Below are 14,747 nucleotides of genomic sequence, written 5' to 3'. Positions count from 1 at the left end.
ATCCCAGATTTAAAATTAACAATTGACCAAGCATCGATTGCCATTTGCAGAAGAGAGTTCCAAACTTCTACCACCCTTTGCGTGTAGATGAGTTTTCAAACTTCACAGCTGAAATGCCTGGCTCCAATTTTTAGGCCTGTATCTGACCTGAAATGCCCGGACAGAGGGTTACCCCATAAAGCTGGTGGTGGGGCTTGCACTGAGGATCCCGTGCACTTGACGGTTTGTGGAGGTCACAAGGGCAGTCCGAAGATATAAGGAGGTTAGTTTCCCTCGCTGATTCCCTCACCAGCGAAACACTGCAGACCAATTTGTGGCCTAGAAATTTGTTTCGGACTGTTTTCAGGCTACAGACCTCTTAAGACTACAGCTATAACCCCCAGTCCCAGCACATCCCTGCCAGAAGATGGTTAGGCATTTGGAGAGCGCTTGGACCATACAGATGTCTGGAACCAAGGAAGTTATGTTCATTCTTCCTCTTCCAGGCACAGTACACCCTGGTACACTTGCCTACCTGACTTCCAGTAAGGAGCCTATGGAGAAAAAATTGGTTCTTGTCCTGTCCCCTCTTCCAAACTAACGTTTTAAAATTCATTCATGGGATGGGGGCATCACTGGCAGGACCAGCATTTATTGGCCATCTCTAATTGCCCTTAAGAAGATGGTGGTGAGCCGCTTTCTTTAACCACTGCAGTCCATGTGGTGAAGGTACTCCCACAGTGCTGTTTAGGGAGGGAGTGCCAGGATTTTGACTCAGCGATCTTGAAGGAACAGCGATATATTGCCAAGTCAGGATGGTGTGTGACGTGGAGGGGAACTTGCAGGTGGTGATGTTCCCATGTGCCTGCTGCCCTCGTCCTTCTAGGTGGTACAAGGGCAGCAGGCGCATGGGAACATCACCACCTGGGTCTTGGAGGTGCTGTCTAAGAAGCCTTGGCGAGTTGCTGCAGTGCACCAGGTAGATAGGGTACACACTGTAGCCAAGTGTACCAACAAGCCACGATGTGCCGTTTTTTAAAAGTGAAAGCCTAGATGAAGAACCAAGGCCAGTAATGCAGGACACCACCAGGGTTAAAAAGACGAGAGAACATGAGATAAGTCTGGATGCACTGATTCAGAAATATTAGGCTTGTATTCTAAAAGCCTTAAGATTATAAGAAGAAGGTTATACTAACGAGGAAAATGCAGTGCACAGGTATGCTGATGTTGTTCTTGGAAGTTGTATATTAATACCATATTAATATGTTGTGTGGCCTGCAACAAGTACTAGCTATTTTTTACAGCACAAGGAGCCTGAACACTGCTTGTTCACTCACTCCCTGGGCACTTGGGTGGCACACATCCGCATTCACGGTGATCTTGCCCACATATGTTCATTTTAGATTTGGGAAGGCTGTACATCAAAAGAGGCAGTACATGTAGGCCGGAGAGGGCAAGGGATCACCTATGCTGTGACCCCCGACTCCTTATGAGAAGAGGCCCAAGGAGGTTTTTGGAATTGAGGCAAGACGGAGGTCGAAAGACGACCTCAAGCTCATGGCCAGTATCCTTTGTTGTTCATTTCTTACCTGCTTATTCACTCCCTCACACTTGGGTAGATATTGCAGCATTTAATTTGCAATTTCTCAGCCTGGTCCTGTGATCCACGTGGGCCCTCCAGTCAAGGGTCAGGCTAGAAAGCCTTGTTCCTGGGCCCCCTTCCTTAGGGCAACCAACAAGCCAATGATCAGGAAAGGGCAGTGGAAGGCCAGAATAGTCCCTCCCATCTCAGCAACATGCATCTGACTGGCCCTGGAAAATCTGTGGCTAGGTAAAGGGGGTGTAGACCCAACAATCCAGGCTTCCTCCCTTCTTTTCCTGGGATTTGATCTCGGGGAACTGGGTGTTTCCTGCGGTCATAGGTCAGCAGAATCCATCTACAGTTCTGAGTTCTTTGCTTTAGAAAGTTGCAGAGGAGCTCAAAAATTCATTAGCCCACCATTCTGAGTCAATGTCAAACATATGAATGACAGTAACTATGATATTTTATGTGGAGAAATCTACTGGAAAAAACAATTTTACATAAGAAGATAAGAACATAAGAAATAGGAACAGGAGTAGGCCATATGGCCCCTCGAGCCTGCTCCGCCATTCAATATGATCATGGCTGGTATGATCATGGACTCAGCTCCACTTCCCCACCCACTCTCCATAACCCCTTATCCCCTTATCGTTTAAGAAACTGCCTATTTCTGCCTTAAATTTATTCAATGTCCCAGCTTCCACAGCTCTCTGAGGCAGCGAATTCCACAGATTTACAACCCTCTGAGAGAAGAAATTTCTCCTCATCTCTGTTTTACATGGGCTGCCCCTTATTCTAAGATCATGCCCTCTAGATCTAGTCTCCCCCATCAGTGGAAACATCCTCTCTGCATCCTCTCTGCACCTTGTCAAGCTCCCTCATAATCTTATACATTTCAATACGATCACCTGTCATTCTTCTGAACTCCAATGAGTAGAGGCCCAACCTACTCAACCTTTCCTCATAAATCAACCCCCTCATCCCCGGAACAACCTAGTGAACCTTCTCTGAACTGCCTCCAAAGCAAGTATATCCTTTCATAAATATGGAAACCAAAACTGCATGCAGTATTCCAGGTGTGGCCTCACCAAAACCTTGTATAGCTGTAGCAAGACTTCCCTGCTTTTATACTCCATCCCCTTTGCAATAAAGGTCAAGATAACATTGGCCTTCCTGATCACTTGCTGTAGCTGCATACTATCCTTTTGTGTTTCATGCACAAGTACCCCCCAGATCCCACTGTACTGCAGCACTTTGCAATCTTTCTCCATTTAAATAATAACTTGCTCCTTGATTTTTTTCTGGCAAAATGCATGACTCACACTTTCTAACATTATACTCCATCTGCCAAATTTTTGCCCACTCACTTAGCCTGTCTATGTTCTTTTGCAGATTTTTTGTGTCCTCCTCACACATTGCTTTTCCTCCTATCTTTGTATCGTCAGCAAACTTGGCTATGTTACACTCAGTCCCTTCTTCCAAATCGTCAATACAGATTGTAAATAGTTGGGGTCCCAGCACTGATCCCTGTGGCACCCCACTAGTTACTGGTTGCCAACCAGAGAATGAACCATTTATCCCGACTCTCTTCTCTATGTCCCTTGACAACCAGGTGCTCTAAATTTGTTAGCCCCACCTTTTCTCTTTAAGGGAACATACTTGCTCTGTACCCTCAGGATCTGCTCCTTGAATGCCTCAAGTTATGTACTGAAGTTTCTGGAGTGGGGCTTGAACTCATGACTCTCCAAGTCATTGTAAATAGTTGGGGTCCCATCACTGATCACTGCGGTACCCCACTATTTACTGGTTGCCATCCAGAGAATGAACCATTTATCCCGACTCCCTGTTCTCAGTTAGTTAGTCAATCCTCTATCCATGCTAATATATTACCCCCAACCCCGTGAACTTTTATCTTGTGCAGTAACCTTTTATATGGCACCTTGTCAAATGCCTTCTGAAAGTCGAAATACACCACATCCACTGATTCGCCTTTATCCACTCTGTTCGTTACATCCTCAAAGAATTCCCGTAAATTTGTCAAACATGACTTCCCCTTCATAAATCCATGCTGACTCTGCCTGACCGAATCATGCTCATCCAAATGTCCTGCTATGAAGAACAATCACCTATATTCAGTCCAACAATCTTATTATATGTGGATTTAGTAGTCCTGTCAAACAAAATATGACTTGTTATTTTATGGGATGGTTAAAGTTCGAGAAGAATACATTTTATTAAAAATTATGAATTGGTATATAAATCTAGTTTAATCATAAAATCAATTAATGAATATCAAATCAAGCCACCCCTCACCCAATAAATATTAGTTAATTCGGGATCATGAAATCAGAAAACAGAGTGCTCAGCAACTGGGATATATCAGTAATTAAAGAAATGCAGTCACGATGAATATTTCATGTTTGATTCTGTTCTGCACCAGTTAATTACAATACACCATAGATCCAGAGAGAAGGCATTTGAAAGTTGTGTCTGTTTAATGATGCTGAACTTTATTGGATAACCACATTCACAGCATTTGTAAATTACTGCTGTAAATAACTAGATTTTGACCTTTCTGCAACGGAGAGGAACTTTGACCTGCTTCATGACTTTAACCAAAGGCCATTGTCTTTCAACCCTATTACCTATGTATCAGCTCGCACACATAGATGGTTTGCATTGCACGGCTTGAGAAATTCTTTGTTCTTTTATTGCTCAGGATAAAGACCTTTACTTTCCTGCCAAACAAACCATGATGTTTCCATGTTGCAAGAAAGTTTGTGATTGTTGAAATAGATAAAACTTTGGCCTAAAGATTGCGGTCGGAGGCTTCCCGGGAGCGAATGTTTCCGACCGAAAATTCATTTCCGAAAGTACCTGGTAGCCCCGGAGGAACAAACACTTGCGCTCTGAGGCCTAGATGCTTTGCCCAGTGCAGAGGCCCACGCATCCCAGCAACATACGCGTATCCTGGGATCACGTAGGTCTGGACCACCAATCACAAAATAATATTCTCATTTATAAAGCTGCGAGCTCCCATTCATATCAATGAGAATATTCGTAAAATCACATAAAACACAAATATAAATTTTAAAAAAAACTTCTCTTTTTTTAAAATTAATTGAAATTGTCTTAAATTATACTTTTTAGAGACAAATTTATTTAAAATTTAAAAAAAAAATGCTTTAATAGTATTAAAAATAAACATACCATCATAGACAGAGTTTTTAATATAAAAATAAGTAATAACATTTATTTTTTCTATCTATTTAAACTCTTACAGTGGTAAAAGCAGGCCTTACTCCTGCTTTTACCAGGTGTAAGAGTTTAAAAGACATTCGCTGGGCAAGAGATGGGCAAATGGCCTAAATCTCCACCCGTGAAGGCCCTTCCCCTGGGGGAGGCTCATGATCTGTCAATTTGAGTACCGGGATCAGGCGCATGTGCCTCGCACGCCTAACCCCAGAACTCGAGGAGCCTTTCGGATGTGCGCATATCGAATGCACCCGGAGAGACTGCAATTTCAGGGACTTTTTGGCCTAGACATTTGTTTCAGCCTGTTGTCAGGAGTAGAACTGGTGGCACAATGGAGCACATATCAAAGGCCAGAGGCCCAAAGCTCACCCTATATTGGATCTCAGACCTCATCATGCATACTTCTGGTGAGCTGCAGATAGCAATGCATTTAGAGAATGCTCACCAGTTTTAATAGGTCAAGTTTGGGCTGACTGCCTCAAATTCTTCACCCTATATGTAACTGCCCTATACTTAATTGTGTAATAGCGGGACCCAAGGGTTTAACCACAGAATTACCTTGTGACCTGAACCATGTCTTTTGCACATGTATTTGGTTAATATCTCCTGAGGCGGACTATGTTAACACTGCATGTTAACACTCGAATCATTAAGCTGCTTTATCCCACTATAAATTGAATGTACAGAGAATGGTTATGATCAGGTTCACTTGGTTCAATTGATACTACCTACCTTTGTACAACAACACAATTTACATGCTACACTGCCCCACTATAAGTGGGTCACCTTGCTTGACTTAATTCCTCTGCATTCAACCTGCTTGGCTTTTCTGGTGCTTTTGTAACTGAGCTGCAGTTTCTGTTGCAAAGGCTAGATTGCCTTTTAGATGTCTAACATTCTGCTTTATTTGCTGATTGTTCACAGTCCAAAAGAGATCAAAACAGTCCAACACAATGGGCGTGAGGTGTTTATCAATTCCTCCAAATTACTTATTATTTAGCCGATGAGGAAAGAAAGAAGAAATAAACAACAATAACAGCAACATGTATTGTATTTATATAGCGCCTTTAACGTAGTAATCATCCCAAGGCACTTCACAGGAGTGCTATAAGATAAAACAAATAAAGTTGACACCGAGCCACATAAGAAGAAATTACGGCAGGTGACCAAAAGCTTGGACAAAGAGATAGGATTTAAGTTGGGAGCCAGTGGTCCTGGGAGTCCTCAACATTGACGCTGGATCCCATGAAGTCTCATGGCTTCAGGTCAAGCATGGGCAAGGAAACCTGCTGATTACCACCTACCGTCCTCCCTCAGCTGATGAATCAGTACTCCTCCATGTGAAACACCACTTGGAAGATGCACTGAGAGTAGTAACGGCGCAGAATGTACTCTGGGTGGGGACTTCATTGTCCATCATGATGACTAGCTTGGTAGCACCACTATTGACCGATCTGGCAGAGTCCTGAAGGACATAGCTGCCAGACTGGGCCAACGACAGTTGGTGAGAGAACCAACATGATGGAAAAACCGACTTGACCTCGTTCTCACCAATCTACCTGTCGCAGATGTATCTTTCCATGACAGCTTTGGTAACAGTGACCAAGGCACAGTCATTGTGGAGACATAGTCCTGTCTTCAACTGAGGATATCCTCCATCGTATTGTATGGCTCTACAGCCATGCTAAATGGGATAGATTCAGAACAGATCCAGCAGCTCAAAACTGGGCATCCATGAGGTGTTGTGGGCCATCAGCATCAGCAGAATTATATTCCACCACAATCTATAACCTCATGTCCTGAAATATCCCTCACTCTACCATTACCAATCAAGCCAGGGAGTGTGGAAGAGTATACATAAGAACATAAGAAATAGGAGCAGGAGTAGGCCATTTGGCCCCTCTAGCCTGCTCCTCCATTCAATAAGATCATGGCTGATTTTATCTTGGCCTCAACTCCACTACTCTGCCCATTCCCAATAAACCATTATTCTCTTATCGCTCAAAAATCTGTCTATCTCCATCTTAAATATATTCAAAGACACAGCCAACACAGCTCTCTGAGGCAGAGAATTCCATAGATTTACACTGAGACTAAGTTCCCCAATGCTCAATTTTGGCCAAGCTAGTTTTCTGGCGTATTACCAAAGTTCCGCCCATTTATCTAGGCCAGAAATGCACCAGAAATATTTTGCCACAGTTTCCCCGATGTATAATTCAAATTTGGCGCTGCGCAGTGTGTCCAATCGCTTTGTGGGTGGAGCCTGCTGGCTGCACCGAAAACAAAGCCGCACCTGCACACGCGTGACAAAAAAAGTGATGTTTTTGACATTATATCAATGGTCGGCATGTGCAGTACAGCTCCAGGTTGGCAATCGGCCATTTTTAAAGAGCCAGTTGTGTGTGTGAGAAGGAGTGCTTTGTGAGATTATGAGGGGGCTTGACAAGGTGGATGCAGAGAAGATGTTTCCACTGATGGGGGAGACTAGAACTAGAGGGCATGATCTTAGAATAAGGGGTTGCCCATTTAAAGCTGAGATGAGGAGGAATTTCTTCTCTCAGAGGGCTGTAAATCTGTGGAATTCACTGCCTCAGAGAGCTGTGGAAGCTGGGACATTGAATACAATTAAGACAGAACTAGACAGTTTCTTAAATGATAAGGGGATAAGGGGTTATGGGGAGTGGGTAGTGAAGTGGAGCTGAGCCATGATCGGATCAGCCATGATCTTATTGAATGGCTGAGCAGGCTCGAGAGGCCGTATGGCCTACTCCTGTTCCTATTTCTTATGTTCTTATGTGAGAGCATTGGAAAAATTGGATCTGCAGCAATATAAGATGCAATGCGGTGCAAGGACCAAGAATTTCTTACAGGATGAAGTGGAGGCATTAGTTATTGTGATTGAGACCAGATGGCAGATGCTGGACACCAGCAGAGGTCACATAAAAGTTCTACCCAAAGCAATGAATAAACGCTGGAACCCGGTTACAGAAGATTACTGTGCAATTGTGACCACCATGAGATCTGGAGGCCAGTGTAAAAAGAAGTGACAGGACCTTGGTCAAGTAGTTAGTGTAAGTAATATTTTCATTTATTCAATGGAATTTCAATTGTAAATGTGACCAGCTGTATATGTCCCACCCAGCAGAAAGACACCCTCTCTAAAAAGTTGCATTTTCATCTTTGCAGAGGAAGGTGGCACATAATAAAAGGGAAAGAACATGAACAGGAGGAGGCCCGGCAAATCTGCACCCACTGACACCCTTGGAAGAAGGGGTCGCTGCTTTGATGGGTCTTGCCTGGAGAAAAACAACCACCACTGCACAAGCTGGGCCCACACTCGAGGGAGAGGGTAAGTCCTGCAAATTCCACAGTCTGGCTTTGCTGAATGTTAAGTACTGCATGGGCTAGCCATACTTTGGTTCATGGGGATGTCTCCATCAGCTACGCTTCAGTTGATGCAATGTGCTGTCATTCATCATGGTCCTTCAAATCAGCCTGCTGCCTATGCTGTGTGAGCCTACTCATGCCACCCATCCTACCCCCTTCTCTGCAGTTAACCATTTGTCTGTGTTCTGTTATATTTTGAAGAACTTGAGGCCAACCCTGACGATGCAGAAGAAGATTCAGACGAGGATGAGCCTGAACAGGACATCTTCCAATCCCACTTTCCAGACCAAGAGTATCGGGGGAAGGGGAAGGGATTAGAGATGGATGAAGCCCCTACTGTTTTACTGACTTTGGTGGAGGAGCAGGTGCCGCCCATTGAGGTGCCACCCACTTCCATGACTAGTGGCTTGAGTGTTGATGGGACATTCCACAGTTTCCTAACATCCGAGGCTGCGGGTCACAGTGGTGCGGTGCAGCGAGGCACACCCAGGGCCCCACCGTCCGAGGCTGCAGGTCCCAGTGGTGGGGTGCTAGCCACACCCGTGGGGAGGAGGGGAAGGAGAGCTTGACAGCGCTCTCCTGAGGTGCAGGATCGAACAGATGTGGTTCAGATGATGGCAATGAGTGCGGAGAGCATTGACCTTATCCGATCACTCCTGGACACCATCAGTGGGGTGGGTGATGAGGTATCGGGACTGTCGGGAGAAGTAACAGCACTCTCACAAGGAATGGGAATTATGTCAGTGGCCATGAGGGAGGGAAGGTCACAGGTAGGTGATGCGCTGTCAGTGAACATCAGGGAGGGAATGTCAGAGATGGTACAAACAGTAGCACTGACCATGAGGGAGGGAATGTCACAGGTCGTTGAGACAGTTTTGCTCAACATGAGGGCGGGAATGTTGCAGGTCGTTGAGACACTGTCAGGGCGCATAAGAACATAAGAACATAAGAATTAGGAACAGGTGTAGGGCATCTAGCCCCTCGAGCCTGCTCCGCCATTCAACAAGATCATGGCTGATCTGGCCGTGGACTCAGCTCCACTTACCCGCCCACTCCCCATAACCCTTAATTCCCTTATTAGTTAAAAATCTATCTATCTGTGACTTGAATACATTCAATGAGCTAGCCTCAACTGCTTCCTTGGGTAGAGAATTCCACAGATTCACAACCCTCTGGGAGAAGAAATTCCTTCTCAACTCGGTTTTAAATTGGCTCCCCCATATTTTGAGGCTGTGCCCCCTAGTTCTAGTCTCCCCGACCAGTGGAAACAACCTCTCTGCCTCAATCTTGTCTATCCCTTTCATTATTTTAAATGTTTCTATAAGATCACCCCTCATCCTTCGGAACTCCAACAAGTAAAGACCCAGTCTATTCAATCTATCATCATAAGGTAACCCCCTCATCTCCGGAATCAACCTAGTGAATCGTCTCTGTACCCCCTCCAAAGCCAGTATATCCTTCCTTAAGTAAGGTGACCAAAATTGCACGCAGTACTCCAGGTGCGGCCTCACCAATACCCTATACAGTTGCAGAAGGACCTCCCTGCTTTTGTACTCCATCCCTCTTGCAATGAATCCCATTCGCCTTCCTGATTACCTGCTGCACCTGCAAACTAACTTTTTGGGATTCATGCACAAGGACCCCCAGGTCCCTCTGCACCGCAGCATGTTGTAATTTCTCCCCATTCAAATAGTATTCCCTTTTTTTGTTTTTTTTCCCAAGGTGGATGACCTCACACTTTCCGCCATTTGTCAAACCTTAGCCCATTCGCTTAGCCTATCTAAATCACTTTGCAGCCTCTCTGTGTCCTCTACACAACCCGCTTTCCCACTAATCTTTGTGTCATCTGCAAATTTTGTTATACTACACTCTCCCCTCTTCCAGGTCATCTATGTATATTGTAAACAGTTGTGGTCCCAGCACCGATCCCTGTGGCACACCACTAACCACCGATTTCCAAGGCGAAAAGGACCCATTTATCCCGACTCTCTGCTTTCTGTTAGCCAGCCAATTTTCTATCCATGCTAATACATTTCCACTGACCCCGCGTACTTTTATCTTCTGCAGTAACCTTTTGTGTGGCACCTTATCGAATGCCTTTTGAAAATCTAAATACACCACATCCATCGGCACACCTCTATCCACTATGCTCGTTATATCCTCAAAGAATTCCAGTAAATTAGTTAAACATGATTTCCCCTTCATGAATCCATGCTGCGTCTGCTTGATTGCACTATTCCTATCTAGATGTCCCGCTATTTCTTCCTTAATGATAGTTTCAAGCATTTTCCCCACTACAGATGTTAAACTGCCTTTTGTCTGCCCCCATTTTTAAACAGAGGCGTTACATTAGCTGCTTTCCAATCCGCTGGTACCTCCCCAGACTCCGGAGAATTTTGGTAGATTATAACGGATGCATCTGCTATAACTTCCGCCATCTCTTTTAATACCCTGGGATGCATTTCATCCTTGTCTACCTTGAGTCCCATTAGCCTGTCCAGCACTACCCCTCTCATGACAGTGATTGTCTCCAGATCCTCCCTTCCCACATTCCTGTGACCAGCAATTTCTGGCATGGTTTCTGTGTCTTCCACTATGAAGACCGAAGCAAAATAATTGTTTAAGGTCTCAGCCATTTCCACATTTCCCATTATTAAATCCCTCTTCTCATCTTCTAAGGGACCAACATTTACTTTAGTCACTCTTTTCTGTTTTACATATCTGTAAAAGCTTTTACTATCCGTTTTTATGTTTTGCGCAAGTTTACTTTCGTAATCTATCTTTCCTTTCTTTATTGCTTTCTTAGTCATTCTTTGCTGTCATTTAAAATTTTCCCAATCTTATATTTTCCCACTAACCTTGGCCACCTTATACGCATTGGTTTTTTATTTGATACTCTCCTTAATTTCCCTGGTTATCCACGGCTGGTTATCCTTTCTCTTACCGCCCTTCTTTTTTATTGGATTATATTTTTGTTGAGCACTATGAAAGAGCTCCTTAAAAGTCCTCCACTGTTCCTCAATTGTGCCACCATTTAGTCTGTGTTTCCAGTCTACTTTAGCCAACTCTGCCCTCATCCCACTGTAGTCCCCTTTGTTTTAGCACAGTATGCTCATTTGAGACACTACTTCCTCACCCTCAATCTGTATTACAAGTTCAACCATACTGTGATCACTCATGCCGAGAGGATCTTTTACTAGGAGATCGTTTATTATTCCTGTCTCATTACACAGGACCAGATCGAAGATAGCTTGCTCCCTTGTAGGTTCTGTAACATACTGTTCTAAGAAACAATCCCGTAAGCATTCTATGAATTCCTCCTCCAGGCTAACCCGCGCGATTTGAGTTGACCAATCAATATGTAGGTTAAAATCCCCCATGATTACTGCCGTTCCTTTTTCACATGCCTCCATTATTCCCTTGATTATTGCCCGCCCCACCGTGAAGTTATTATTTGGGGGCCTATAAACTATGCCCACCAGTGACATTTTCCTCTTACTATCTCTAATCTTCACCCACAATGATACAACATTTTATTCATTAGAGCCAATATCGTCTCTCACAACTGCCCTGATATCATCCTTTATTAACAGAGTTACCCCACCTCCTTTCCCTTCTTGTCTATCTTTCCGAATCGTCAGATACCCCTGTATGTTTAATTCCCAGTCTTGGCCACCCTGCAACCACGTTTCTGTAATGGCCACTAAATCATACTCATTTACTTTATTTCGAATGCTGCGTGCGTTTAGGTAGAGTGTTTTAATACTAGTTTTTAATCCATGTGCAATGAGAGAGGATTAATTAGCAATCTCATTGTGCGAGGCCCCTTGGGGAAGAGTGACCATAATATGGTGGAATTCTGCATTAGGATGGAGAATGAAACAGTAATTTCAGAGACCATGGTCCAGAACTTAAAGAAGGGTAACTTTGAAGGTATGAGGCGTGAATTGGCTAGGATAGATTGGCGAATGATACTTGGGGGGTTGACTGTGGATGGGCAATGGCAGACATTTAGAGACCGCATGGATGAAGTACAACAATTGTACATTCCTGTCTGGCGTAAAAATAAAAAGGGGAAGGTGGCTCAACCGTGGCTATCTAGGGAAATCAGGGATAGTATTAAAGCCAAGGAAGTGGCATACAAATTGGCCAGAAATAGCAGCGAACCTGGGGACTGGGAGAAATTTAGAACTCAGCAGAGGAGGACAAAGGGTTTGATTAGGACAGGGAAAATGGAGTACGAGAAGAAGCTTGCAGGGAACATTAAGGCGGATTGCAAAAGTTTCTATAGGTATGTAAAGAGAAAAAGGTTGGTGAAGACAAACGTAGGTCCCCTGCAGTCAGAATCAGGGGAAGTCATAACGGGGAACAAAGAAATGGCGGACCAATTGAACAAGTACTTTGGTTCGGTATTCACTAAGGAGGATACAAACAACCTTCCGGACATAAAAGGGGTCAGAGGGTCTAGTAAGGAAGGGGAACTGAGGGAAATCTTTATTAGTCGGGAAATTGTGTTGGGGAAATTGATGGGATTGAAGGCCGATAAATCCCCAGGGCCTGATGGACTGCATCCCAGAGTACTTAAGGAGGTGGCCTTGGAAATAGCGGATGCATTGACAGTCATTTTCCAACATTCCATTGACTCTGGATCAGTTCCTATGGAGTGGAGGGTAGCCAATGTAACCCCACTTTTTAAAAAAGGAGGGAGAGAGAAAACAGGGAATTATAGACCGGTCAGCCTGACCTCAGTAGTGGGTAAAATGATGGAATCAATTATTAAGGATGTCATAGCAGTGCATCTGGAAAATGGTGACATGATAGGTCCAAGTCAGCATGGATTTGTGAAAGGGAAATCATGCTTGACAAATCTTCTGGAATTTTTTGAGGATGTTTCCAGTAAAGTGGACAAAAGAGAACCAGTTGATGTGGTATATTTGGACTTTCAGAAGGCTTTCGACAAGGTCCCACACAAGAGATTAATGTGCAAAGTTAAAGCACATGGGATTGGGGGTAGTGTGCTGACGTGGATTGAGAACTGGTTGTCAGACAGGAAGCAAAGAGTAGGAGTAAACGGGTACTTTTCAGAATGGCAGGCAGTGACTAGTGGAGTGCCGCAAGGTTCTGTGCTGGGGCCCCAGCTGTTTACATTGTACATTAATGATTTAGACGAGGGGATTAAATGCAGTATCTCCAAATTTGCGGATGATACTAAGTTGGGTGGCAGTGTGAGCTGCGAGGAGGATGCTATTAGGCTGCAGAGTGACTTGGATAGGTTAGGTGAGTGGGCAAATGCATGGCAGATGAAGTATAATGTGGATAAATGTGAGGTTATCCACTTTGGTGGTAAAAACAGAGAGACAGACTATTATCTGAATGGTGACAGATTAGGAAAAGGGAAGGTGCAACGAGACCTGGGTGTCATGGTACATCAGTCATTGAAGGTTGGCATGCAGGTACAGCAGGCGGTTAAGAAAGCAAATGGCATGTTGGCCTTCATAGCGAGGGGATTTGAATACAGGGGCAGGGAGGTGTTGCTACAGTTGTACAGGGCCTTGGTGAGGCCACACCTGGAGTATTGTGTACAGTTTTGGTCTCCTAACTTGAGGAAGGACATTCTTGCTATTGAGGGAGTGCAGCGAAGGTTCACCAGACTGATTCCCGGGATGGCGGGACTGACCTATCAAGAAAGATTGGATCAACTGGGCTTGTATTCACTGGAGTTCAGAAGAATGAGAGGGGACCTCATAGAAACGTTTAAAATTCTGACGGGTTTAGACAGGTTAGATGCAGAAAGAATGTTCCCAATGTTGGGGAAGTCCAGAACCAGGGGTCACAGTCTGAGGATAAGGGGTAAGCCATTTAGGACCGAGATGAGGAGAAACTTCTTCACCCAGAGAGTGGTGAACCTGTGGAATTCTTTACCACAGAAAGTAGTGGAGGCCAATTCACTAAATATATTCAAAAGGGAGTTAGATGAAGTCCTTACTACTCGGGGGATCAAGGGTTATGGCGAGAAAGCAGGAAGGGGGTACTGAAGTTTCATGTTCAGCCATGAACTCATTGAATGGCGGTGCAGGCTAGAAGGGCTGAATGGCCTGCTCTTGCACCTATTTTCTATGTTTCTATGTTTCTATGATTTTTAGTTTTGACCCCTCCTGCAGCCCCTTTACACTCAGTGGCCCTTTTTGTTTTTTGCCTTGGGTTTCTCTGTACTCCACTTTTACTCATCTCCTTTCTGTCTTTTGCTTCTGTCTCCTTTTTGTTTTCCTCTGTCTCGCTGCATTGGTTCCCATCCCCCTGCCACATTAGTTTAACTCCTCCCCAACAGCACTAGCAAACACTCCCCCTTGGACATTGGTTCAGGTCCTGCCTAGGTGCAGACCGTTTGGTTTGTACTGGTCCCACCTCCCCCAGATCCGGTTCCAATGCCCCAGGAATTTGAATCCCTCCCTGCTGCACCACTGCTCAAGCCACGTATTCATCTGAGCTATTCTGCGATTCCGACTCTGACTAGCACGTGGCACTGGTTGCAATCCTGAGATTA

The sequence above is a fragment of the Pristiophorus japonicus genome, chromosome 3 (assembly GCF_044704955.1).
Source record: "Pristiophorus japonicus isolate sPriJap1 chromosome 3, sPriJap1.hap1, whole genome shotgun sequence".
NCBI lineage: Eukaryota > Metazoa > Chordata > Chondrichthyes > Pristiophoridae > Pristiophorus > Pristiophorus japonicus.
Note: the sequence above shows the minus strand (reverse complement) of the source record.